The sequence below is a fragment of the Haliaeetus albicilla genome, chromosome 6 (genome assembly GCF_947461875.1).
Source record: "Haliaeetus albicilla chromosome 6, bHalAlb1.1, whole genome shotgun sequence".
NCBI classification, from domain to species: Eukaryota; Metazoa; Chordata; class Aves; order Accipitriformes; family Accipitridae; genus Haliaeetus; species Haliaeetus albicilla.
Genome location: NC_091488.1, coordinates 41,765,475 through 41,787,951, shown reverse-complemented (window position 1 = coordinate 41,787,951; position 22,477 = coordinate 41,765,475). Strand labels below are relative to the sequence as shown.

The 22,477-nt window shown below is 39.5% G+C and overlaps 1 protein-coding gene across 11 annotated transcripts in view; it reads left to right on the top strand.

Annotated features, from left to right (window-relative positions):
• ZBTB20 (zinc finger and BTB domain containing 20) overlaps positions 1–22,477 on the top strand; it is a 513,942-nt gene that overhangs the window by 83,831 nt on the left and 407,634 nt on the right. For 9 of the 11 annotated variants that reach the window (XR_011325138.1, XR_011325139.1, XM_069785795.1 and 6 more), the window contains one exon: positions 7,438–7,497. The gene's annotated coding sequence lies outside the window, so the exon portion shown is untranslated. The remainder of the gene's footprint in view (positions 1–7,437; positions 7,498–22,477) is intronic. The other 2 variants (XM_069785793.1, XM_069785791.1) reach the window with 1 other exon arrangement.

Sequence of the window (22,477 nt, the reverse complement as noted above, 5' to 3'; positions counted from 1 at the left end):
AGAGGCTAAGCCAGCTCTGTGATTAACAGTCTCATCTCCTGAATTGCACCTTTGGAAGGCTTTGGTAGGCAAAAAAAGTATAGTACATAAATATTGACAAAATTGTTAAGATCTAAAACCAGGAAAAAAAACCCCAGATTATGTTGACTATTATAGCAATTAAGAGTAGATTAATAAATATGTTATCAGATTTCACATTTGTATGTGTTTGTAGCCATGATGAGGGAATAGCAGTATGTGAATACCTTGTTAAATATTATCATAACGCTCTTGTGAACACTTCTGCTTGCATGCGAAACTTTAGAATTTTAGTGGCATGTCTCTCATGAGCAGCTTCAGCATATATGCATATGTCTTTATTAATCCAGGGCTTTAAAAGCAGTATTATAGAATCATTTCCAAAGAAAAGCTAGTTAAGAAAAATTGCCTGAGATTCACAACCACATTTCTTCTGTGATGATGATGTAACGTTTTTTCTGGATGGTAATGACTGTATGATGGCCTGAGGTTACTGAGGAGGAGATGGCATTGGTTTACACTACTGAGTGCTGGAGATTTCAAAGGGTATGTGCTGACTTCAGCAGGTAGAGCAGTGTTGCTGTTTTATCCAGCAAGGAACTTGGAATTTCCCTCGTTTTCAGCATGTCACCGTCACATCAGCACGGGGTTAGGCAGAGCGATGTGTCAGAAGGAGGGAGAATATAGAGATGGGCTCAGCTGGAGGTCAGCCCTAGAACAGCATCCCGTTGGATCATCAGGGGTTGGTGGTGGTGACCTTTTTTTAGGTGCAGCACAGACGAGGTTTCCTTCAGCAGGGTAGCTTTATTCAATGAAGAAAATGGGATTCTACCTGGGACTGTTTTGTCCACTGTAGAATTTGTGTCTGGCACCTTCACCAGGTTCCCCCTTTGAATCTAGCGTCTTCCTAGCAGATGTACAGGAACAGGAGAGGGTGCATATGCCTCACATGAATCTCGTTTTCTCTCCGTTGCAAGTCAGAAACAGCCGGCTCATTCACTAGCGAACACGTGAATACAGGATCTGTGTACTAAAACTTTCATTTCTCTATTTAAAATTCCACCAGGGTTCAGTGAGAGTAAGGTATTTTGGGGTTAATAAGAAATGTGTATTCTTCAAAACAACCCCACCTCAAAAAAAAAAAAAAAAAAAGCCTACAGTCTTATAAAATACCTGTTTTGTGTCCTAAAATAAAGCATGTATTTCATGCTCTAAAAGTCTGAGGTTTGTAGCTGAAAAAGATTAAGTAAATAATTCAGAATTTGTTGTGTTTACCTGTTAATAATTAAGCAGGTTAGTCTGTGTACTTTTTATAGCCATTGAGCTTTATTTATTTATTTTTATTTACTTGGCTCATGTTCTGATTTTTAAATTTGAAGAAGTTTCTGCCAAGGAAGAGATCACGAGAGAAAAGGCACCAAGGAGTTAAGCATTGCACAGGAAGCAAAAACTGTAGGGACGCATAGTCTCTGGAGAGAATGGAGAACTGTCATCTCTCACTTCCCTTCTGCATTCTCCCAGACTATTCTCTAGTGCTTTGAGGGAATTAAATTTTAAAGGTGATAATGATTTTTTGGACAAAAGCAGCACCTTTGATTCCTACTTTGTGATGCCAGGGTCCAGGGATAGAGGAGTCTGTCTTTGTTACGAGGTGACATTTGGTTCATCTCAGTCAAAGGAGAGTTTCAGCCTTGTTCTGTTTCAGAAATAGAACAGAAATTTGAAGGCAAAAATCAGGTAACAGACACATCACATACCTGTTTTTGTGTCGTATAAGTTGAGTTACAGTCTGGTGAAAGGTTGTAGGCTGAGGGTTGTAAAGTCTGAAATCTTCTTTGTCATTTGAGGAGGTACAGAGAGGCCAACAGCAGCGTGAGCTGCTCTCCCAGACACATTCAGCATTGTGAGATTGCATCCTGCGGCAAGTGATAGTTTAGTCCAAGTGGATCAATTAGGGCATTTTTGCTTTCGGTGGTAACGAACAGGCCAATAGCTTCCCAGGTTCCCCTTGAATCTCGGTGTCTGTCACTTGAGAAAAGAACGTGATGAGCAGCAAAATAATTCTGTGTTTTCCATCCAGTAATTTTTGGTTGCTGTTTACATAGTCTAGACCTAAGCATAGATTGAAACAGAGAATGAGAAGAGATTTGTGTTCGGGTTTGTTTTTTTCTCTCCCCTGCCAGGCAGTGATCCACCCCACTGCTAATCACATTCCCTCCCTGCCTTAAGCAAAGTCATTGCCTAATTTTTTTGAATGTTTGAACTTTTCCTTTGGTCTTGGCAGAGTAAGATATCATTTAATATTTTTCACTCACCTTTTCCAAAGGGGAGAGAAAGCACAGGGTAGTGAGAAAAGTCAGTTGAAATGATTGGCATTAAAAGACAAAAGCTGCTGAAATGTGAGAGTGATCTTTGGACTGAATATTAAAAATCAAAGATTTAAAAAGACTGTTTATGTGAGAATTAATAGCCTGGTTTTGTTGACAGTTGAAGTCTTCATCTGTTACCATGGCATGTTTTAATTCACTGTCTGCATTGGTATTTCCTTCTGAAGAAATACACAGGCTTGTTGCTAGTACCTCTAATATTAAAAACGCCGTTTGTTTCTCGTGTTCCAGGTGATGATTTCTGTTTAAGTAATGTTATGGTACATAAAGTTAAGAGGAGGTTAACCTGGTAGATAGTGTTACAGATGTTCCTCTTTCTCCATCACATGACTGTTGCCATCAAAGATAATTTTGTCCTGGGCCTAGGCAGTTCATCCAAGTCTTCCAGGGAGATAAATACAGGCAGACAGTACTTTTCAAATAGAATTTAGAAGCGCACAGGGAACTTAAATTGTTTTCTGAAAGACTTCTTCATGTGTTAAGAATGGTACTGTAACACTAGTTTCTTTAAAATTTTTTCATACATGTACAAAGCCTCCTTTCCTGCAAAAAAGCCAGTTCATGTCCAGTTCATTATCTTATACTTGCAGGCCAGCTCAGTGGTCTGCTTTGGGCAGTTGTCTTCAGAAATGCTCCACAATCTGTCTTTGTCATGGAGTTTAATGCTAGTCATTTGATTTAGTCCTTTTTTTTTCCCCCAGACAGACAAGCTTGACTCTTGAAACAAGTTAAAGAGATCTCAACTCTAGTTCTCAGTGGACCAAAGTCCAAATCACAAAAACCATTACTACACTCAATAGTAATTGGTCAGTGGTTGTAAGTCCAGGGAAAGAGGTTGAACCAGCCACAAAACCTGACCACTCAACATGGTTCCTCAGTTCAAGGCTGAGGGGTAGTGGTGAGCCTGCGTGAGTCAATCTGTTCTGCTGCTAGAACTACCGTCCTGGAAATGAGAGGATTTCAAGCTCAAAGCCTGCCAGGTCAGACTTTTCCATAAGCATTAAATTCACACACAAGTCTTTTTTCTTTTTTTTTTTTTTTTTCTTTTTTTTTTTTTTTTAAAAGAGCATTGCTGTGGTGCATTGTCCATTTTGTGAAGGACATACTTTACCCAATGTTTGTGCCAGGTTGACTGAGTCTCAAAAGAGACCAAGAGATTTACTGGTAGTCTCACAGTGAATCATTGTCTGAAATCCTTTTGGCTCCTGTATTCTTAGCATTAATCAACAGTGATTCCTTTCATCCACTTGCTACCAGAGTTTAGTTTGTATGTATCATGACTGTGTTTGGAAGGAATTGAACTGCAGTGATGCTAATGTAATTTATCTTACTCTTTGAATTTTGTTCTTTAAATATAGAGTCTTAAAAAGAGAAGATCTTCACAGTAATCATCCTATAATATTTTCTCCCCCTGCAGCGAAAGCTCCATAACCTTGAGAAAAATGTAAATAAAAGTTGACACATTCTTTACATATTCTTGAACGGAATGTGTTTATCTTGGTTTCACTTAATCTGATGATAGTTCACTGAATAGCATTTTTTTCATTAGTAGCAAATGTCAGAAGGCCATGCAGCTTATAAGGCATTAACATAAGGAAATGGCCAAGTATGTATAGTTCGTTCTTGTTTGCATTTGAACAGCAGTACAGTATGCTGTTACTGTACAAGCAACTGGCATAGCAGAAGAGGCATTTTTAATTTAGGGCTGTTTAAGTTATCCATTTCTATATTTCTTATTTTTGTGGTGGATCTCATTCAGGTTAGATATTTTAAAAAGCAGAGTTAATAGGTGTACCTAATTTACTCCATCCTTGAAAGCACATTTTTCTAGGAAATTACCATGATCTACCTCAGGCCTCTTTGAGGATTGTGATATATTTTGTGACTTGGAGCTCAGTAAGCCTATTGTGAGCCTACGCTGTAAAGTATTCACCTTTACTTGGTACATGGGGTTTATTTTCAAGTGGACCAAAAGCGGTTTCCTGAGTTTGCGTGCATAGTTTTTTACTTCACTGATGTCATATGGATGCATCAGATTTAGAGGGTACTACTTGCTATGGTATAATTTGAATCACCAATAAGCTGTTGATCCAAGTGAAACTATTAAGTGTAAACGTGGAGGTCGGGATTGAAAACAAAATGAATGGCCTGTAATTTTGTATATGGTACGCTCTAGTAGCTGTCTTGGTCCAACAAATGACCATTTGTTGTGGTTTAACCCCAGCTGGCAACTGAGCCCCACACAGCCGCTCGCTCACTCCCCACAGTGGGATGGGGGAGACAATCAGAAGAGGAAAAGTGAGAAAACTGGTGGGTTGAGATAAAGACAGTTCAATAGGTAAAGCAAAAGCCGCGCACGCAAGCAAAGCAAACCAAGGAATTCATTCACCACTCCCATGGGCAGGCAGATGTTCAGCCATCTCCAGGAAAGCAGGGCTCCATCACGGGTAATGGTTACTTAGGAAGGACAAAACGCCACAAATCCAAACATCCCCCGCTTCCTTCTTCTTCCCCAGCTTTATATGTGGACCATGATGTTATATGGTCTGGAATATCCCTGGACACAGCTGTCCCGGCTGTGTCCCCTCCCAGTATCTTGTGCCCCCCCCAGCCTCCTCACTGGTGGGGTGGGGTGAGAGAAGCAGAGAAGGCCTTGACGCTGGGTAAGCACCGCTCAGCTGTAACGGAAACATCCCTGTGTTATCAACACTGTTTCCGGCACAAATCCAAAACACAGCCCAGTACCAGGTACTGTGAAGAAAATTAACTCTACCCCAGCCAAAACCAGCACACCATCTCAAGGATAACGCTTGATTAATTTAAATCATATATCAAATTAGTTTTAAAAACTATGTGGCAGAAATGCTGCCGCTAATTAAACTCAGGCATTCAAATGTTTAGAAAGGAGCGATTAATAATTGTGAAAATAAAGAGTAACCATAATAGTTTGTATAGCACTTTCCGGCAAGAATCGCAAGTGACAAAAAGATAGCTATGTACGTCATGGGTAGTTGTGCAAAATTTCAAATGCCAGTAGGCCAGAGAAGAGAAGCTGAGACTTTTGAATTGGATTTACTCCTTTGCAGAGCTTGAGGAGATAATGTCTAAGCACTGCCGCAGGTCTGACTGACAAGTGGGTTTAAAATGGAAAACACCGTCTTTCACCTTGCGATCCGTTTTTCCAATGCTTTTGCGCTGCCTTTCATCTCTTTAGGTCCCCCCGTGCCACCCTCCCTTGCTGGGCTCGCTCAGCAGAGCCACCTCTCAGGGCAGCACGTGGAGTGCCAGCCAGTACGGGGGGGTTCAGTTGTTAGACGAGTTAGACATCGGGCAAACGGCACGGTTTCATGCCTAATAGTATCGCTTAAATCAAACATATCCTCGTGCAACAGCATTTAAAGGTCAAAATCCTGTCCTCATTACTCCATATTTTAGGCCTTCTGTTTTGCGTTTATTCGTTGTCTGTGCAGAACTGACAGACTATTCCGGAGCCCGGTTGTGTAATGTTGGAAAGTGCTAACAGCTGCTGTCCAGCGTGTCTATTCAGGCAACTGCAGACCTTACGAAAGCTGAAGCACATGCTGCGCAGCCTTAGTTCAAGCAAAATAAACCTCCTTCCCTGAAAACAGTGGAAGCTGCCATCGAACAGACCATGCCGCCTACGCTCAGGACTGACCCGCGTAGGCTGGGGGATTGCCATAGGGAAATTTCCGCAAATGCTGAAGCTGGGGCATCATTCGATTGTGATGCTCAGAGGTAGAAAGCACCCAGAAAACAAGAGGAAGGCTGCAGATCGGAAAAGAAGTTGCAAGCGTGTCTCTGCGAAAGCAGCAGAAGCATCCCTGTAGTAGCCAGGAATGGGTGGGAGGTCACGCTTGGAAACTCCGAGCCTGAAAGCCTGCTGGTGTTACATGTTCTTTATTTGAGAAAGCAACACTCTGTGTCCTTTCTTTCGAAATAAGTAAGGGTGCTCCAAAGAACAGTGCTTTTCTGTTAAGTAATCTGTTCTCACCTGTCATCTCAGTGATGAAAATGTCTTTGTGGCTAGCTTTGAAAACCCCTCACCAGCAAAGGATTAAAAAATACCAGTAGGCTTAGTTAGCCCAGTCCTGCCATACTCGAGCTGGCATTAGCTTTGGACAGAGGTTCTTAGGTAGAAAGTCAGCACTTGAGGGGAATGAAGGGATCACTCTGCTCCTGTGAGGAAGCAAGAAGCCTGGCTGGAGGGGATTTGGGCGCTGTAATCTAAGTGAACCTCTTGTAACGGGAATTGGAAATTATGCCAGTCGGGTCCCTAAACCATATTCTGAACTGGGGGAAGAAGAGTGCCCAAGTCTTATTTTCAGACTTCAAAATACTTACCTCAGCTGTTTGGCAGCCGGTTCTGAACATTTTTGTTAATGAGTGGTATATGGTACTAAGTCTGCTTTTAGATCTTTTTTCAAAATGCAGCCTATAGAGAGGTTTTCTGAACATTTTACGCATTAAAGCCATTTATAGTTGAAAGATGTGAAGACTTCATACACAATTTTTCATTCAAAAAAAAATAAAAGAACCTCTTCAAACTCTTGACCTGTTAGAGTACTTACCTGTAACTTCTTCCACAAATGCATTTGAATGGTGAACATAAGTGGCAAAACTTTGGTTGTGACACTCATTTGTTTTTATCTCTAGCACAAAGGAAACTACACTTAATGGAAAAAAATGAGATTTTTTTTTTTTTTTTTTTTAAGCATGGAGTCTTAGAAATCACTCCCTATTAATTTGGTGTTCAGTCGTGTAACTCTTCTTTCTGAAGGATGTGTATAACATGACATTTCAGATACTAGTACATTTAGCTTATTTGTTTGTCACCTGTGTACTAAATGTGAATGTGTAGGACTGTTTTGTCTTCCTTCAGATAGCTATATGTTTATATGTATACAGCGTTCCACCCACTTCCCCCACTGAATGCCTAGCTATTTGACTGTTATGAAAACTCAAGGTGTTGTGTGTGCAAATCCCTAACGATAAGCATTTATTTTCTTTACAGCAGCATAAGAAAGAAGTGTTGAGAGCTGCTCTTAACCCTTTTGGAGTCCGAAGTCAAAAGGTAAAACCAAATGCTAGTTTTTGGGTGTTGATATTGTAATTGTTTGGAAATGCTATTTCCTTATCACATTTGAACAAAGATTTCCCACAGGAGAAAAGCAGGGATACGGTAAGAAGACTCAAAACATTATTAGACCTCTTTAAGAGCACCGGCATATCTGGGCATAAATTATACAGGTAAGTTGCAACTGGTAAACTGCAATTATCTATTTTACTTAATATGAAAACATTGGCGTTAAGAGTCAGTGGGACTTTCAGTAGGGTTTAATATTGCTAAGGATTTAATGGTTTTTGTCTCACTATAACTTGATAGTTTTTATGATATATAAAGTTTTTTCAAATTACAGTAAAACAAATCCTGTAGCTCTTTTCTCAGGCAAGAGTCCCTCAATGGGAGTTTTGCCTGAGTGAGAACTGAATGAGGTCTAAATAATTAGCAATTAAAATATTCAGTTATTGTGCTACTGTATATAACAAAGCACTGGAGGTATTAAAAATTGCTAATCTCCTCCTTATTAAAATGTTAACTGCTAAACATAATACACTTTTGCATTTTCTATCATTCATTTTTGCAGTTCATTAGTAGAGGTGAAATGTTTGTGACAAATAGTCATTTGAACTTCTAAGGGATTGACTTTGTTTTCCTCGCATTTTAGTTAGTATTTCTGACTGAGTTAACTTACAAGTGGAAGCGTTTGTCGAAGCTGTGGATTTTAGTCAAAAACTAGATAATGTGCAGAGAGTAACTTCTGATATAGCATTCGTGAGTATTTGCAGAAGAAACCAGATGGTAAGCTCCTCATCAAGAGGCAGAGCTGGGCAATTTAGGTATCCAATTTGTATACGTTTTGCTCAGTAGCTTCTTGTAACAAACTCCAGTAATAGGTTAAGGATTGTCCATAGAGTTTACTGGGCAAATAATTTTCAGTGAGGCACTAGCACGTTCAGCAACCGGTGAAGAAGCAAAGTTGGTGAAATCATTTAGTTGTGCACCCAGCTCTGTTAATTAGCCTGTGAGCTGTTTATTAGTATGCTAGTAGTATATAAGGACCAGGCTGTGCCCTCATCCTACTTCACTGCACGGAAGAGTAAGGAGTGAGACGCATCTCCTGTCTCCTTTGTCACATAGCAGCAGCAGCAGGATGTGTGGAGAGGGAGAATGGTATTTGATGAGTGAGAAAGGAGTGGTAAGTGAACGTGATAATTGGTAGAGGAAGAAGGTGAATTACTGGAAGAATTTGGTGACAGGTGAATTTCCCACAGGAAGGCGACTCCCTCAGTACTGTTTCTCCCATATCCACTCCCCGGAGTAGATTTTGTTACTTACTATGCCTAAAAGTTTTTTTTCTCATCTTTCTGAAGAGGCATTCCAGGCCTGGGCAGTTAATCATGCCGTATAATGTTGTTGGCAATTCAGGCCATGATTCTGCAAGGATTTACATGTGTATTTCACGTACAGCATTATGAGTAATCCTGTTGAAGTAGATGAGATTAATTGCAGGACATAAAGTTAAGCATGTATATTAGTCCTTGTAGTAAAAGAGGTGTAGTTTCATTTATTTATTTCTTTTCAGTGTGGAAAATTATTTTTAAAAATACATAAATACATGGGATTTTCCACCAATTTTGTGGCAATTAATGAGGAGGTAGATGGTAACAAAATAAGCTTTTCTGCTTGTTCCAAAAATCCACAATTTTGTCAAGTTCTCAGCTGTAAAGTATGGAAAAGAATAGGCTGCTATCATTTTCCTTTTTACATGCACAGCTAAACCTCCAGCTACAATGAGATGATCATATAATTTATTATAGAGGAGTGAACAGGACAGAAGTCAAACAGGAAGGCATGTGTGCTTGTGTGGACTCTTGTTTATAATTTAATCAGATTGGTGCACATCTCAGACATTTTATTTAGTGATAAGATATGCAAATTGTTCTGGAGCCAGCAGCAATACTTTCACCTGAATGTCAAAACTGACAAAGATTTTTAAATCAAACCTCAACAACAACTTGTATTTTAAAGCAGCTGTTCGTAAGATATAACTACCAACTACAGATGAGTAAGTGCAGAATTGTTTTCCTACTTTCCTTCATACTATTTTCCTTCCTTTCTTGTTTACCTCCGTGGAGGAACAGGGTTGCAGGCTTACCTAGAAATACTGGGTGTAACTATAGGCAACAGTGCAGAAGAGCTATGAATTTATATGGAAGTATGCACAAAGCACAGGAATGCAAATTGAAAGTGGAGAGACTTATGAAATGAAATTTACCAGAGAAGGTATCTTCTGGTTTTCCAGATGCCTACATCATACCTTCCATATGTGTGAAGGAATGGGTGGTGCAAACTCTTCGTTTCAACTGGTTTCTCTCTCTTTGGTTTTAGTTTTATTGCATTTGTGTCCTTAAATCAGAATGTGGTAGTAGAAGCCTATGGATAGAGTGGCAAGTTTGGATGATAGCTTTTTCTTGAGACTGAGAACTGAAATTCCTTGAGGCTCTGGATATTCAGCTGCTGAGGTTTTGTTTTTGAGTGTACGTGCAGTCATGGGAGAAAGGGTGTCACTGAAAATACAGCTTGGGATTTAAATGTTAGATGTGTTTATTTTTGGAATCCTTGTTCAAGTCAGTGCCCACTGCCTGTAAAGTGATAATCTTGTGTATTTTCCCCAGATTTGGTTCCTCCTCTTCCTTCTGTGAATATGTGCACATAACTATGTCCAAAACTCTTCCATCTGAAGTTTTCCTAGGGCTTTTTTGGCTTGTTTTCTTCTTGTCGTTGTTTTTAGTCTGTGTACCTATTAACCAGAAAGATATCTGGGCTGAAAACATTTAACAAAGGGTAACAACTTAAGTATTCCTATATCTGTGCATGAGTATATATGTGTGTGTGTGAGAGAGAGAGAAAGCAGTGATTAGAGAGATGGTGAAAGATTGTTATTTGGTTTTGATTACATGCCTAGTTGGGTACGTTGTTCTGGCTCTCTACATTCTCTTATATGACTTGGTCATTGTGTCCTAATAAATCCTTCTGTATGACACATGAAAATTTCTAGTCAGTTGCTTTAGTTGGTAGCAGCCTCTTCCAGGTGGGATTTTGCTTTCCACATTTAAAAAAGAGCAAGATTTTTGTTTTCCTACAAAATGAGAAAAAAGATTTTTATGTGTTCATTATTAGAAAGATACAGCCTGTCCGTACAGTGCAAATCCCATAATACGTGCTCATGGACCTGGGGCCCATAGCTTTCAGGGTCCCCAGAAGTACTCTTTTTGGAAAAGGACTTCCAAAATACTCAAGGCTTACTACTTGTGCAGATTTAGGCCACTGCAGAACATTTTGTTTACAACAACTAATTCTAGGACCTACTTTGGTCTTGTGGATACTTAACTCCTATCCACTCAAACAGAGGCACTTCAAAATAATTAAAGTAAATGAATAATCCACACACAGAGCAAAGCCTTTCAGAGGGAAAGTGAGTTTAATGAAAGAAGAATTTGCTTTTTTTTTTTTTTTGCTAAAGAGTTTCTTTCAAGGTCTTCTTAAATATGCAGCAAATGCTTTTGTTGGAAAATAAAAAATAAAACTGAGTCTTTGATTGTCATTTCTGCCATGGCTGATGAAGTTAAATCATTGAAAGCTAGAAAAAAATAAGATGGAATTTGTTTTTTCAAGCTGAAGCCCAGGCAATAGTATATTGCCTCTCTGCAAAACGCAGACTGAGGTAGCACCGAGAGATACAGTGCATGTGTCATTATGTTCATCTTTAATGCACTGCTTTAAAAGAATTTGAAAGATTTGAAAGAATTTTGAAAGACTTTCTGGAGCTTGCTGGGGACTGCAGGGTAAAAGCACCAAAGGAGGGGGAGCAGCTGTGATGACTTTGATTTTTCCCATTTGGCTATAGGGATACTCATGGTTTAGTTGTTCACTTAAATGGATGCACTTTAAGCATCTGCTCCAGTACTAACACCGTGGCTGCAGCTATCAACATTGATACTTGCCAGTTGCCATTAAAGTTGTTTGCTTGCTGCTGTATAGGGAATAATTGCCTATAGCTGATACCAATAACCTTATTAATCTTACCAAAACCTATGCATACATATTTGATAAATGGTGATATTGGAATCTGTCATATTCTTTCAACATCAAGCGTAACAGAAAATCTCTGTTCCTGCACACGTCTTCCTTACGTGTGTACTCCAAGAGAGGAAATTCAGCTTCTTTCTTATGTTGACATTACATTTACTGTTTTTTCTGTGCTGAGTTTGATTCCAGGCATCCAGCAGCATTCCAGAGGGAGAGGCGACCAGCATCGCAGCCTGCACTGCTGCTGCTCTACTTGTCATGAATAATAGCCCACTGGGCTAGTTAATCATTACACTAACTTTTTCCTGTTCCGTCATAGCTGATTGCTGCCCAGGGGACATGGGTTATCGTAGTCTGGCTGCCAACACAAAGTTCAGTATTGTGCATGCGTGTGCGTTTTATGTTTACCTGCATGCATATGCATTGTGTTGTTCAGCAGCTACTCTAGTAAAACTAACAATGCAAGGCCAGTGTGCCTATTTTTCTACAAAAAAGGTAAAAGTGGGAGAGGTAATGTTTTACTCTCCCTCCTTTACCATTTTTGAAAATGAGTGTGAAAGTACTGGTCTCTTTAATCAACACACTGGCACAACAGGTTTCCTCATTCAGCGCTTTAAGAGTGGAGTTTCAGGATGCTAAAATTCTGTTTCTTAGAGCACGTTTGAATCATGTGGCCAGTGATTTGTGTTGATTTGCCAGGGGCCATGATCTGACACCTTCTCTATGAAAGAGACCATGTCCCAGTCCACTGAGAGTGAAAAAGTATGGGCAAGGAGTAGATGTCAGTAAAGTGTTTTGAGATTCAGAGGAAGGTATTTAACCACCACAGTTTTTTCTCAGATGTATGTAAATGTATTGATTGCCAGGGTGGAAGCCAAGAAGAAACTTTCCTTTCAGTCATTCAGATTTTCTTCATCATCTTAAGTGCAGATCATCTTGTAATATCTGGAGGATGTGGCGCAGGTGACACTTGGCATTTTTGCCACGTGGAACGAACGTTGGTATTAAATTCTTTCTTCTGTGCCAGTGAGTCAGTTTACCTTCATTGGAAAGAATAAATAGCAATTTTGCTGTCCAGATGTCAATATTCAGGTGGCCAGGCAGATTAAAGTACTTCTCTTCAATATCTCTGGTGTTTGTTTTGTGAAAGTTAATTTTCTCCAATGGATAGCTCAGGACAGTGAATTTTTTTGCTCCTCCTTGTGGTCAGATTTCTACTCTATTGACTTTTTTAAACCCAGTAGGCACTTGGCTTCCACAGTTTTCCATAGAAGTAGAACTTGGGTTCACAAGGGACTGATTGTGAAAGGGAGGGTTAAATCCTCCATCCGGTGGTACAAGATTTTAACTTCAAAACATTATTGTGTCCCACAAAGTTCAATAGATATATCTTTCACTGAGTAGTACTCTGAAATCCTTTTCCCCTTCTCTCTCTCCCTCATTCCTTCTTCCCTCCCCCTTTATATCTCTCATTTGCTCTCTTTCTGTCTTTCTCTCTCCCTCTCTGTCTCAGTATCTCCCTTTTTCTCTCCCTGTCCCCTCTTTCTGTAGATGGACGTCTCTTTTCCTGTTAGAGCTGAATCAGACATTTGTATGGTGAAATTGTGATGCCGCTGAACACCTTCCATGTGCCTCATTAATTTTGTAAACCTTCCAGTCAAAACCAAGCTTAAGTTATGCAGTAATATGATTAGCAGAGTAGCGTTACCACATAACTCAGTGTTATCAGCAACGCGGGTCATTAAAAGACCAAGCCCCTCTTCCTCCTGTACCAGCAAATAAAATAGCAGACAACAAAATGTGAGACAGCAAGAAGGCAGCAGCAGTGTGAGCTGGAGCATTTACATGGCAGCAGCACATTTTAGTGCCAAGTAGATGAGGTAGACCATTCTGACTCTGAGAAACAGCTCTGAGGCAATTTTAGCCATTCCCTTTGGTTGTTTTGAATCAAACCTGTATCATTCTTCCTGATATTAATAGGACTTTGGGGATTATACAAGTCTCTTTGCCTTCAGAAGGCATATCTTAGGGATGGCAGAGAATTCACGAAAGTAGGCACAGGCTCTTCTGAGAGACAAGCAGCTGAAACCTTGTATTTTTTCTGGCAAGAAATCAATATTGAAGAAAACAGAGAAGCAAGAAATGTTGCTACTCAGTCACTCATAGAGCATTTTAATTACGTAAGGAATTTTCCTTTAATTTTTTAACAATCTGAATTATGGTCATTTGCAGAACTTTGATCGGAAACTTCTTCCTTCCTCTGAAATAAAATTTCGTTACAATAATGTTTACAGGCACATTTAAATCTTCTTTACGAGATGAGATTGCCCCAAGATCTCAGTATCCGTGTCTAAGAGTTCTCTCGTAAGGTATGTTCTAACGGTTTGATTGGTCTGTGGCTAAAACACAATGTTCCAGTCCCACCTGCTTGGCTGGGCTATAAACATGCAATGAGCCATTTCAATATAAGCTTTAAGCCTCCTTGAGATTCGGGAGGCCACCAGACTGTATGTCTCTCAGGTAATCTCCTCCACCAAGACTGGAGACTCTCATCATTACTTCAGAGGTCGTCAAGGGAGAGTGTTTTTCTCTTCGCTGAGACGCTATACTGCAGCAGAGATTCAGTTCATTTAGGGGTGACTGCACCTCCCTCGATCTTGGAAAAAAACCTGATTTTTACTGAAGCAAACTTTGGACATTTGAGAAACAGCTTTTCTTTGGTTATTTTGCAATTAGGTTTAAAAATCTTTATGCTCCTAAGGTTCTTTGTTATAATTGGTTAATCTCAGCAGAGAGATGTGTGGAGGAAACACTGTAATGGGAAAAATCTAGTTATTATCCAGACTGATCCAAGTAAGCAAGACCACCTCCCTCCCAGGCTCTTCAGAAAAGTGTGGGTTTTCTTCTCCAACCAGGTGTCTGGGGAGGGGAGATGCACAGATTTTCATAGTAATGCCCACATCCATCTTTCTCTCGGGGAGATCTGCTTCCTATAGTTTGGAGGTCTGCCTGTGGATTTTTAAGGAGACAGTTACACGTCTATGTACACTGAACACAAGTCCCCTGCAGGTAATCCTGTTGCCTCTAACTCTAGGGCTGTGCTTTAGTAAAATAGGTTAATGTTCAGTTACCCTAGCTTTGTTTTTGGCACTAAGGCAGCAGGAGGTGAGAAGTAACTTGAGTATGCCCTCTCCTGGTGTTGCCCAGGTGTATTAAGTGCTGTTTTCATTCTCCAGTTAGATTTCTATAATGTATCCTTGAAATCATGAGTTGTTTAAATTTTCTGGATCCTCAGAGTCACTCTAGTATTTTAAGTCATTAAATGAAGCTGGCTGCTGGATTTTGTATTCAAGCAGTAAAGTGACCCCCTCCTCCCTTCCTGGATACAAAACCTCGCCAATTTTCTGAAGAATATATGTGCATGTAAATAATTTTCATCTCGTAATGGAGTCCGTGTTTGTCTGAATATTGATGGCTTAAATGGGAAAAGGAGGAATATACTGTCACTTTGAGAGCAGGTATCTTTTCTTTCTTGTTATGCAGCTATTGGCAGTTTTACACAGTGGTTAAACTTGTATTTACATGTTTAGATCTCATTTTTTGGAACACGGCGTTGAGAAGGAAAGACATCAGTTACAAAATCTTACTTCTCTTTTAGAAGCCTTTTCCCTAGCATCCAGTAATATGGGTGTTAGGGTTAGTTTGGCACATTGTAGGAATAATACATATAAGCCTTAACAAAGAGACTTGAGCTTAGATTTTGAAACCTGTACAGTCAAAGCATGTTGATCTGGATATAGCTTCCGGAATTACAGAGTTTAGCCTTTAAATAAAATCTTACTTTAGTAACTGCTACTTTGACAATCAAATAATTGAGTGTTTTTTACAAACCAAAAGCATGATTTAGCTGAAGGTTTTCCCTCTTTTTTGAACAATTTTCTAGCCAGAGATTTTTTCCTGAAGTCTTGCCAGTGGCAAAAATAAGGAGGGAACGTGTGGACTCATGCAGAGTGCTCACTAGGGCAAAAAAGAAAGTGAAAAAAATAAAACCCCTAAGCTATGTCTGAGCAAACGACACTTTTCTCTGATATGAACAAAATGCAGAATTCACTTCTTACTGCTTCGGAAAAATCAGATGAACTAACCTCTCCGTTTACAGAACAATTTCTCTGTGTGCTCCACTTCCATTTCTTATTGGAAATCAAACAGCTTTGTTTTTCAGCACTTCTCCTGCAAACTTAGTCCCTCATGCACCCACACAAAACCCCCTAAATCCATGCATCCTCGGGAATCAAAGATTTAGGAAGGTACGTTTTTCATAGGTAGTTATAAATATGTATAAAACATTTCCCATCGCATGAATTTCCTAAGGGGATAATACATGAAATCACAAAGGAAAATGTTATGGCAAAAAGTAATGAAGTAAACTCAAATCTAGATCTTCCTTTTAGGAAGATGTAGACTGAAGTAACAATATTGCACAGAGGCTAAAACCAGAGCAGTTGAAATAGAACTGGTTTTCAATCTGAGGTTTTGCTTTTGACTTTTCGCTAATACAGAGTTGTAAGACCATGTTGGTGTCATCTTCAGTTGCCTGTAGAATCTTTTTAGTTGTGGAAGATACCTGCTCTTGAAATATGAGTAAGACAAGAAGTCTTCATTCTTTTGTTTAACTTTAGGGTATTGTTAACACAGCTTTCAATGAACTAAAAGAACATAGTAACTCTTAGAGGAAACATTCTTGGGGACGATCCATGCAAACTGGGAACAAATACTATTTTTATTTTTTTTTTTTTTGAGAGGGGGGTCTTGGGGGATGTCTGTTTTGGTTTTTTTTTTTCTTCTTTTCTCTAGTGCACTGCATACACTAAAATACCAAACAGTAAAACTTTCTCCTTATACAAAGCTGTCATTGTTTTAAGGCCGTTCTGCTCCCTCTGAACCTGTGTTGAAACAGGTGCCTCACTTGCGTGGCTCTCCTGGAGCAGCTTTACAGATTAAATCACCACACATACCCTGCACAGTGGCACTATTAACAGTGTGGAATGAGGCTGGGAGAAAAACTCATATAGGAGCTACACACCTAGGTGCAGTTAGTAAACAGAGACAGTTACCCTCATTAAGCATAATTAAACCTAATATTGACTGTAAACTGTTACTTACCTTAAACTTCTCTGCAGACATTGTGGCAAAGGGATTAACTTAGTAGATAGGTACACTAATTACTACCTTCTTCACATTAAAGTTACCATCAGGAAGGCCTATATTCATAAATAAAACATAGTAGGGGATGAGAGACTGAGAAATATGTAAATTCATTTGCAGAAAAAAAGACCAAATTAAAAAAAGAAAGTTGAGTGATGCTACTGGAAGCAAAATGGCACTCTAGCTAATTACCATGAAAAGTATGATAAATCATGGACGTATATCCTTGACTTCTGACTGATAGAGCCTGCAGAGTGCAATCTCTCATGCGTAGCTGCCTCTGACTGATTTAAACCCATACCGCTATCGGGTTTGATGGGAAAGCACAAAAGTGTGTTATTTTATTTCCTTGGGTATTGTTGCTACCTCTTTCTCCTAGAAATGACTTGCAATTATTGTAAAAATATAGTCTGATTTCTTGTCTGCAGAAGAATTGTTGTTTGATGCAATTGACAAACAAAGGCTCCAAAGATGGTCTAGTTATGGTTTAATAGCTGTATTTTCAAATGCAATTGATCTGGTATATTGAGACAATTATAGAAATATAATAAAATGTCAAGGGAGGGGTTGCTTTTGCTTTGGCATATTTATTCTCATGGGAGAGATCCTGTGTCCCACAGACAAGATCAAAAGCCAAACCCAGTTTTATTTATGAATTTCTATTTGTTTTCTGTAGAATTTTAAGTGAGTCACGTTGCTGTTGTATGCTTCAGCTTTTTGATCTGTTTCCTCCCAAATTTCATAGGTCTCTGCACTTTACAATCCCTGCAAGGGACTGCACACGCTTAGGATTATTCAGATGAGAGAGGCTTGCAGGATGAGGCCATGCTGTCTGTTACCGTGTCAGTGCCGTTACCGCTTAAACCTGTAAACACTTTACATTTGAATACATAATAATGATATGACTGCTGTTTGTGGGGTATTTTCTGTTTTCCTTGTATATCTGTCTGGAGTACTTTTTGGCTGAGTCATATCAGAATAAAAGTATCTTCTGCTGAGCTAGCTCACACCAGAGTAATGGGAGGACAGACTTACCCTGAGCCTAAGCCACAGGAATAGGAGAAGCTTGAGTACATTGGTATTTAACACCCAACGTGGACATTTACCATCACAGTGGTACTCTTATTATGTGGATATTTTAACACAAAATTATTATTGGCTTCTACTGAGGATTATCTTTTAACTTTTTATGAATTTCTATCACTGGGCACACCAGAGAAGAAATAGAATATTTGTAATGCTCATAGTGTAGAGTTTTGGTGAAAGAAGGAGTGGGAAAAGTGAAGTTGCTAGTTGAACATCTGCAGATATTACCTGGTGAGTACCTTTGGGGTTTTTTTTTGGGGGGGGGGTTCACTTCTCTTTTTCGTTTCTCTTTTCTTCTAGAGAGACTTGCCCCTGTAATATTAATCAGATGTACAGGTAGGAATGTGTAGTTTCCAGGTACAGGTATTACACTTCAGGAAACAGTGCTAAGTAATTAACAGTATTTTCCTGGTCCGGTAACCCTCATTCTTCCTCTGCAGCTTTTTGTGTAGCCAGCTTCAGTGTTTATAGATGTTATCTTCATACCCTTATCGCAGTTTCACTGAGTTTTGACAGCACAGGATTTGAAGAAATAGATCAAAATTGAGTTTCAGAGCTGCAAATTACTTTCAAGATTTACATGGCCAAATTCTGCAATGACATACACATTATAACAGATAGTTAGCAAAGCAAAGAGATGTCCTCTGAGCAACAGTGCAAAATTATTACTACTTAGCAAAATCACAGGTTAAAGGAAGAGCAATTTAGTGGAGTAGATACAAGCTTAGATGCTAGGTTGTTCCAGTATAAAGGAATATCTGCATCCCTTCTCGTGTTTACGACTACAGAACTGCAGCAAGGAGCTTTCACCTGGGATTCACTTTTGAGGAGCCATTTGTTCTGTCAGCTTCTCCAGGGAGATTTAGAACAACTCTGTTATGGGCTGTTGCTTTTTTCCTGGTTCCCTTACACATCTTTTCAAAGGGAGGAAAGAGAGGTCAATGGAGAGGAAATGGAGAAACAGATTGGAGACATGGAAGTTATGAGGCTGCATAGCCTGTGTATTTCTGTTTATTATCAAGGTGCCTGGCCAGATTTCCCCAGACCTATCAGCTAGATGTCATGGGGAGTCTTAGTCACATTGCGTCTGTAACAGCGGATAGTCTAAATCCCGAGCAAGCATTTCAGCATTTGGCCTCTTAGTAACAGCTGCATGCTTTTTATAATTAGAAATTGAAACTGGGTATATCAGCTTCTTAGGGAAACATTGAAAACAAGTATTTTTGATAAATAATAAATATTAGGAAAGCTCCATTACGTAAGAAATGGGAATATAAATACCAGCCATGCTTTTGTGAAGGAAAGAAATTATTCTACTTTGTATCTTAGCACCCTAAAACTAAACTGGATTAATTCCCATCTTCTGCCCATCCAGCTGATGTCTACTGGACACCATAATAATTGATCTCTTTGACCTCTTGTCAGACTCATTCCCTCCAGTCCTTTTAAGAGTGCACTTGATGATTCTAGCAAAACAATTCTCTAAGTAATAATATACTTGAATCCAGATCATCTCTGCAAAGCATAGGCCAAATCCTGTGAATCCATACTGAGGCAAAATTTCCACTGAAGTCAAAATTAGAAGCTTTGTCACTTGCAGGATTTCTGTCAGGCAGAAATTCCCTACTTACATTCTTCCTCGGTGGTAAGGATGACTAAACACATTTATGTATTGTTATAAAATTTGGACACAGAAAATCTGTTTTTTTAAAAAAAGACAGATATTTCAGATATTTTTATGGGGTTTTTTTGTGAAGGGAGCATCTCATTTAAGCAATAATATTTCTTAAATAATAGTTGAATGAAGTATTTTAAGATTAAAATTTTCATTTTCACCAATAGCAAAACAGCTGGATCTCAAGACTGACTTAAGACAAAATGACTGAATGTGGACATATTTCTGCCAAGTATAGTATACAAAAATGGGAGGTCAAGCTTTTAAAGATGGATGATACTCTTAAGACATATTCTTAATCAACTGGTTTAATTTTATTTGAGTTAGGCAGAATGTGTCTGTTTAAAACAGTCTTACATTTTTTTACTGGGTATGTAATAAGTTTCAAACCTTTTTGCAGTGTGAGTCTTATGTGCCACATTCAGATACACTCAGCTATGAGAGAGAGTCTATAATTTGTTTTCTTCATCCAAAGATGATCCTAGTGGAAAGCTCTCTAGAATGACAGTAGTAGGGCTTCCATTATTTTCCTCCATTTTGTAGTATCAGAACCTAATACCAAATGTGTGAGGCTGTGAAGATACTTCGTCACAGTGGGCTTTTTTGAAAAGAATCTGAGTATGCTTTACCAGCATCCTGGCATCTTCCTGGTATGTAAACAGGCAGTGTCAGAGAAATTTGACTTCCACATGACTCCTTACTACTCGGTTGCAAATTTTGCTCATCAGTGGGTCAATTCAGCAGTCATCTGATATAAATTCCTGGCTGAGCTGGGGCCTGAGAGAGGGGCAGGTTGTTGCTGCTTTTTCCATTACTAGCAAGGGAAAAAAAAATAGTTCCTTCTCAAAAGCAAACTGTTTTGATGAGAGCTGGAGGGGGGGTTGAGCTATGAGTACAGGTGGAGGAGGAGCGTGGGAGAAAGTTGGAGAATACCGTCTTGGTGTGGATGAAGAGAGGCACTTACAGAAACTCTCCCAAACCAGGACAGCTTTTCCTTGTTAATATAGGTAGATTCGGTTACTCATCTTTCGGCATGTTAGATACTACTATGTATTGAGCAGAGAAACTTGCAGTCAGCCCTGTAAAAGCTTGAACAAATCAATACGTGTCCATTGCTTCTCCTGTTTCCTGTTCATCCCCTTACCTTTTCCTGTTTACTCTTATCCTTCCCCCATACGTTGTCTTCTCTAATGTTTCCTTCTCTCACTGTTTTCATTCTTTGTTTCCTGTTTCTCAGTAGCTCTGCTCTTTTGTGGCTAAAGCCCTGAATTTCACGGTCTGTCCTTAGGCGAGCAAAATGCCCGTTGAAGACAGTCAAGCCAGAGTTTATCTTCCCATGTTTTGGCCCCCACTTGTTATCAGGTAGTTACATTACATCCATCGCAAACTATCTGCATTTTGGGACATATGCTTCAGCCAACACAAGGCCATTTATTTTACATTTACTTCTAGAATGAGTCTACTTCCTTCCAATCCCCCATTTGGAAGCTTGTTAGGAGTGTGTATGCTGCTATAACATGCAAATTCTAATGAGTAGGTGGAGAATAAGTATGGTTTTTGTCCGATAGGTTAGTACTTTTATTTTACGCATTTAAAGACAAAGATGGGAATCTGCTTGTTTAATGATCAGCAAGATCTCAGTATTGAGCATCCAGGGGATATGAAGTGCTTAAAACAAAGTAACTTAGGAGCTGAGGAGATAATTATATGTAAGAGGAAATACTGGGAAGGGCAGGGAATGCAAATGAAGGCAGGCCAGGATAGAGTCAATGCCACAGGATAACTCCCCATTTACCCCTCCCTCAATCACACACACAATAACCCTCAATAACCTACTTGAGTTAATGAACATTTTGCTGCGTCTAAAACGTTGATGCAAGTGATCATTTCTTCTACTGGAGGTCTGAGTGTCTGAGCCCACCCTTGTTCCCTGGAGTCCCAACCTACACTTTTTTGTGTTGGGTAGAAAGTAGGAAATGTTACTTTATTGGAGAAGAAGGGTTTTCTTTGGGTGTTAGGATTTTCCTGTTATTTCCTTCTGCAGCGAAATGGAACATATGGGCTTTTTACACAAAGAGTATAAACTATGAGTGTCAGGTCGTTGTAAGAGATAGTCCAAACCAATGTGCAGTTGTCCATAATGAGTCCTGTGCTCCATTTCTCCCTTTGCTGAACCAAAAAATGACCACCTTCTCTATTAGAAGAACATAAATCGGAGAATGTCTGTGTCTGAGGCAAGATTCTCAGTGTGCTGTCAGAAATCCAACGACCTATTCCAATTGGCTATTGAAATATAGCAAGTTAGCTCTACAGGGCAGGTGGCCTGTCAGAAAAAAACTCCCTTAAAACAACAAAACCCAAGCAGAAAGCAAAAACATGAATACAGAAAGACTAAGATAATGTTCTGAGTTCTGCCACCACTGTCCCTCTGGGCCTTGGAAAGATGACTGCCCTCCATTTTCTGATTTCTCTGCATCCTGCAGTGGAGAACAGTGCTACATCGTTATCATTTTTAAAGCTCTTCCTAACAGTTAAGAATAGAAGTACAGGTATAGTTTGGCTTCCAGCTATAACCTCGGGGATTTTTCAGTTTGCATCTCTGATGTGCTGTTAGTCTGTAGCAGAATGCTTACAGGTGAAGGTGTATTTACCCTCTTTCCCTTAGCATCCACTGCTGGCAGTGGGACTCGGGCTTCTCAGTTAAATGAATTTTTGTCTGCCCCAGTTTGCCCGTTCTTCTGTATGTCAGATTCATTGCATTTTTGATGCAATAGCTTGTGGTGCTTTAAGGACATAGCATAGCTACTACATGCCTCTGAGTTAACAAAATTTAAGTATTTAAATCACATAGGAAAATGAGAAATGGTTTCTCCTGTGTTTGGAATGACTAGTAGCTTTACAGCTATCACACTGAGCTTGGAATGCCAATTGACC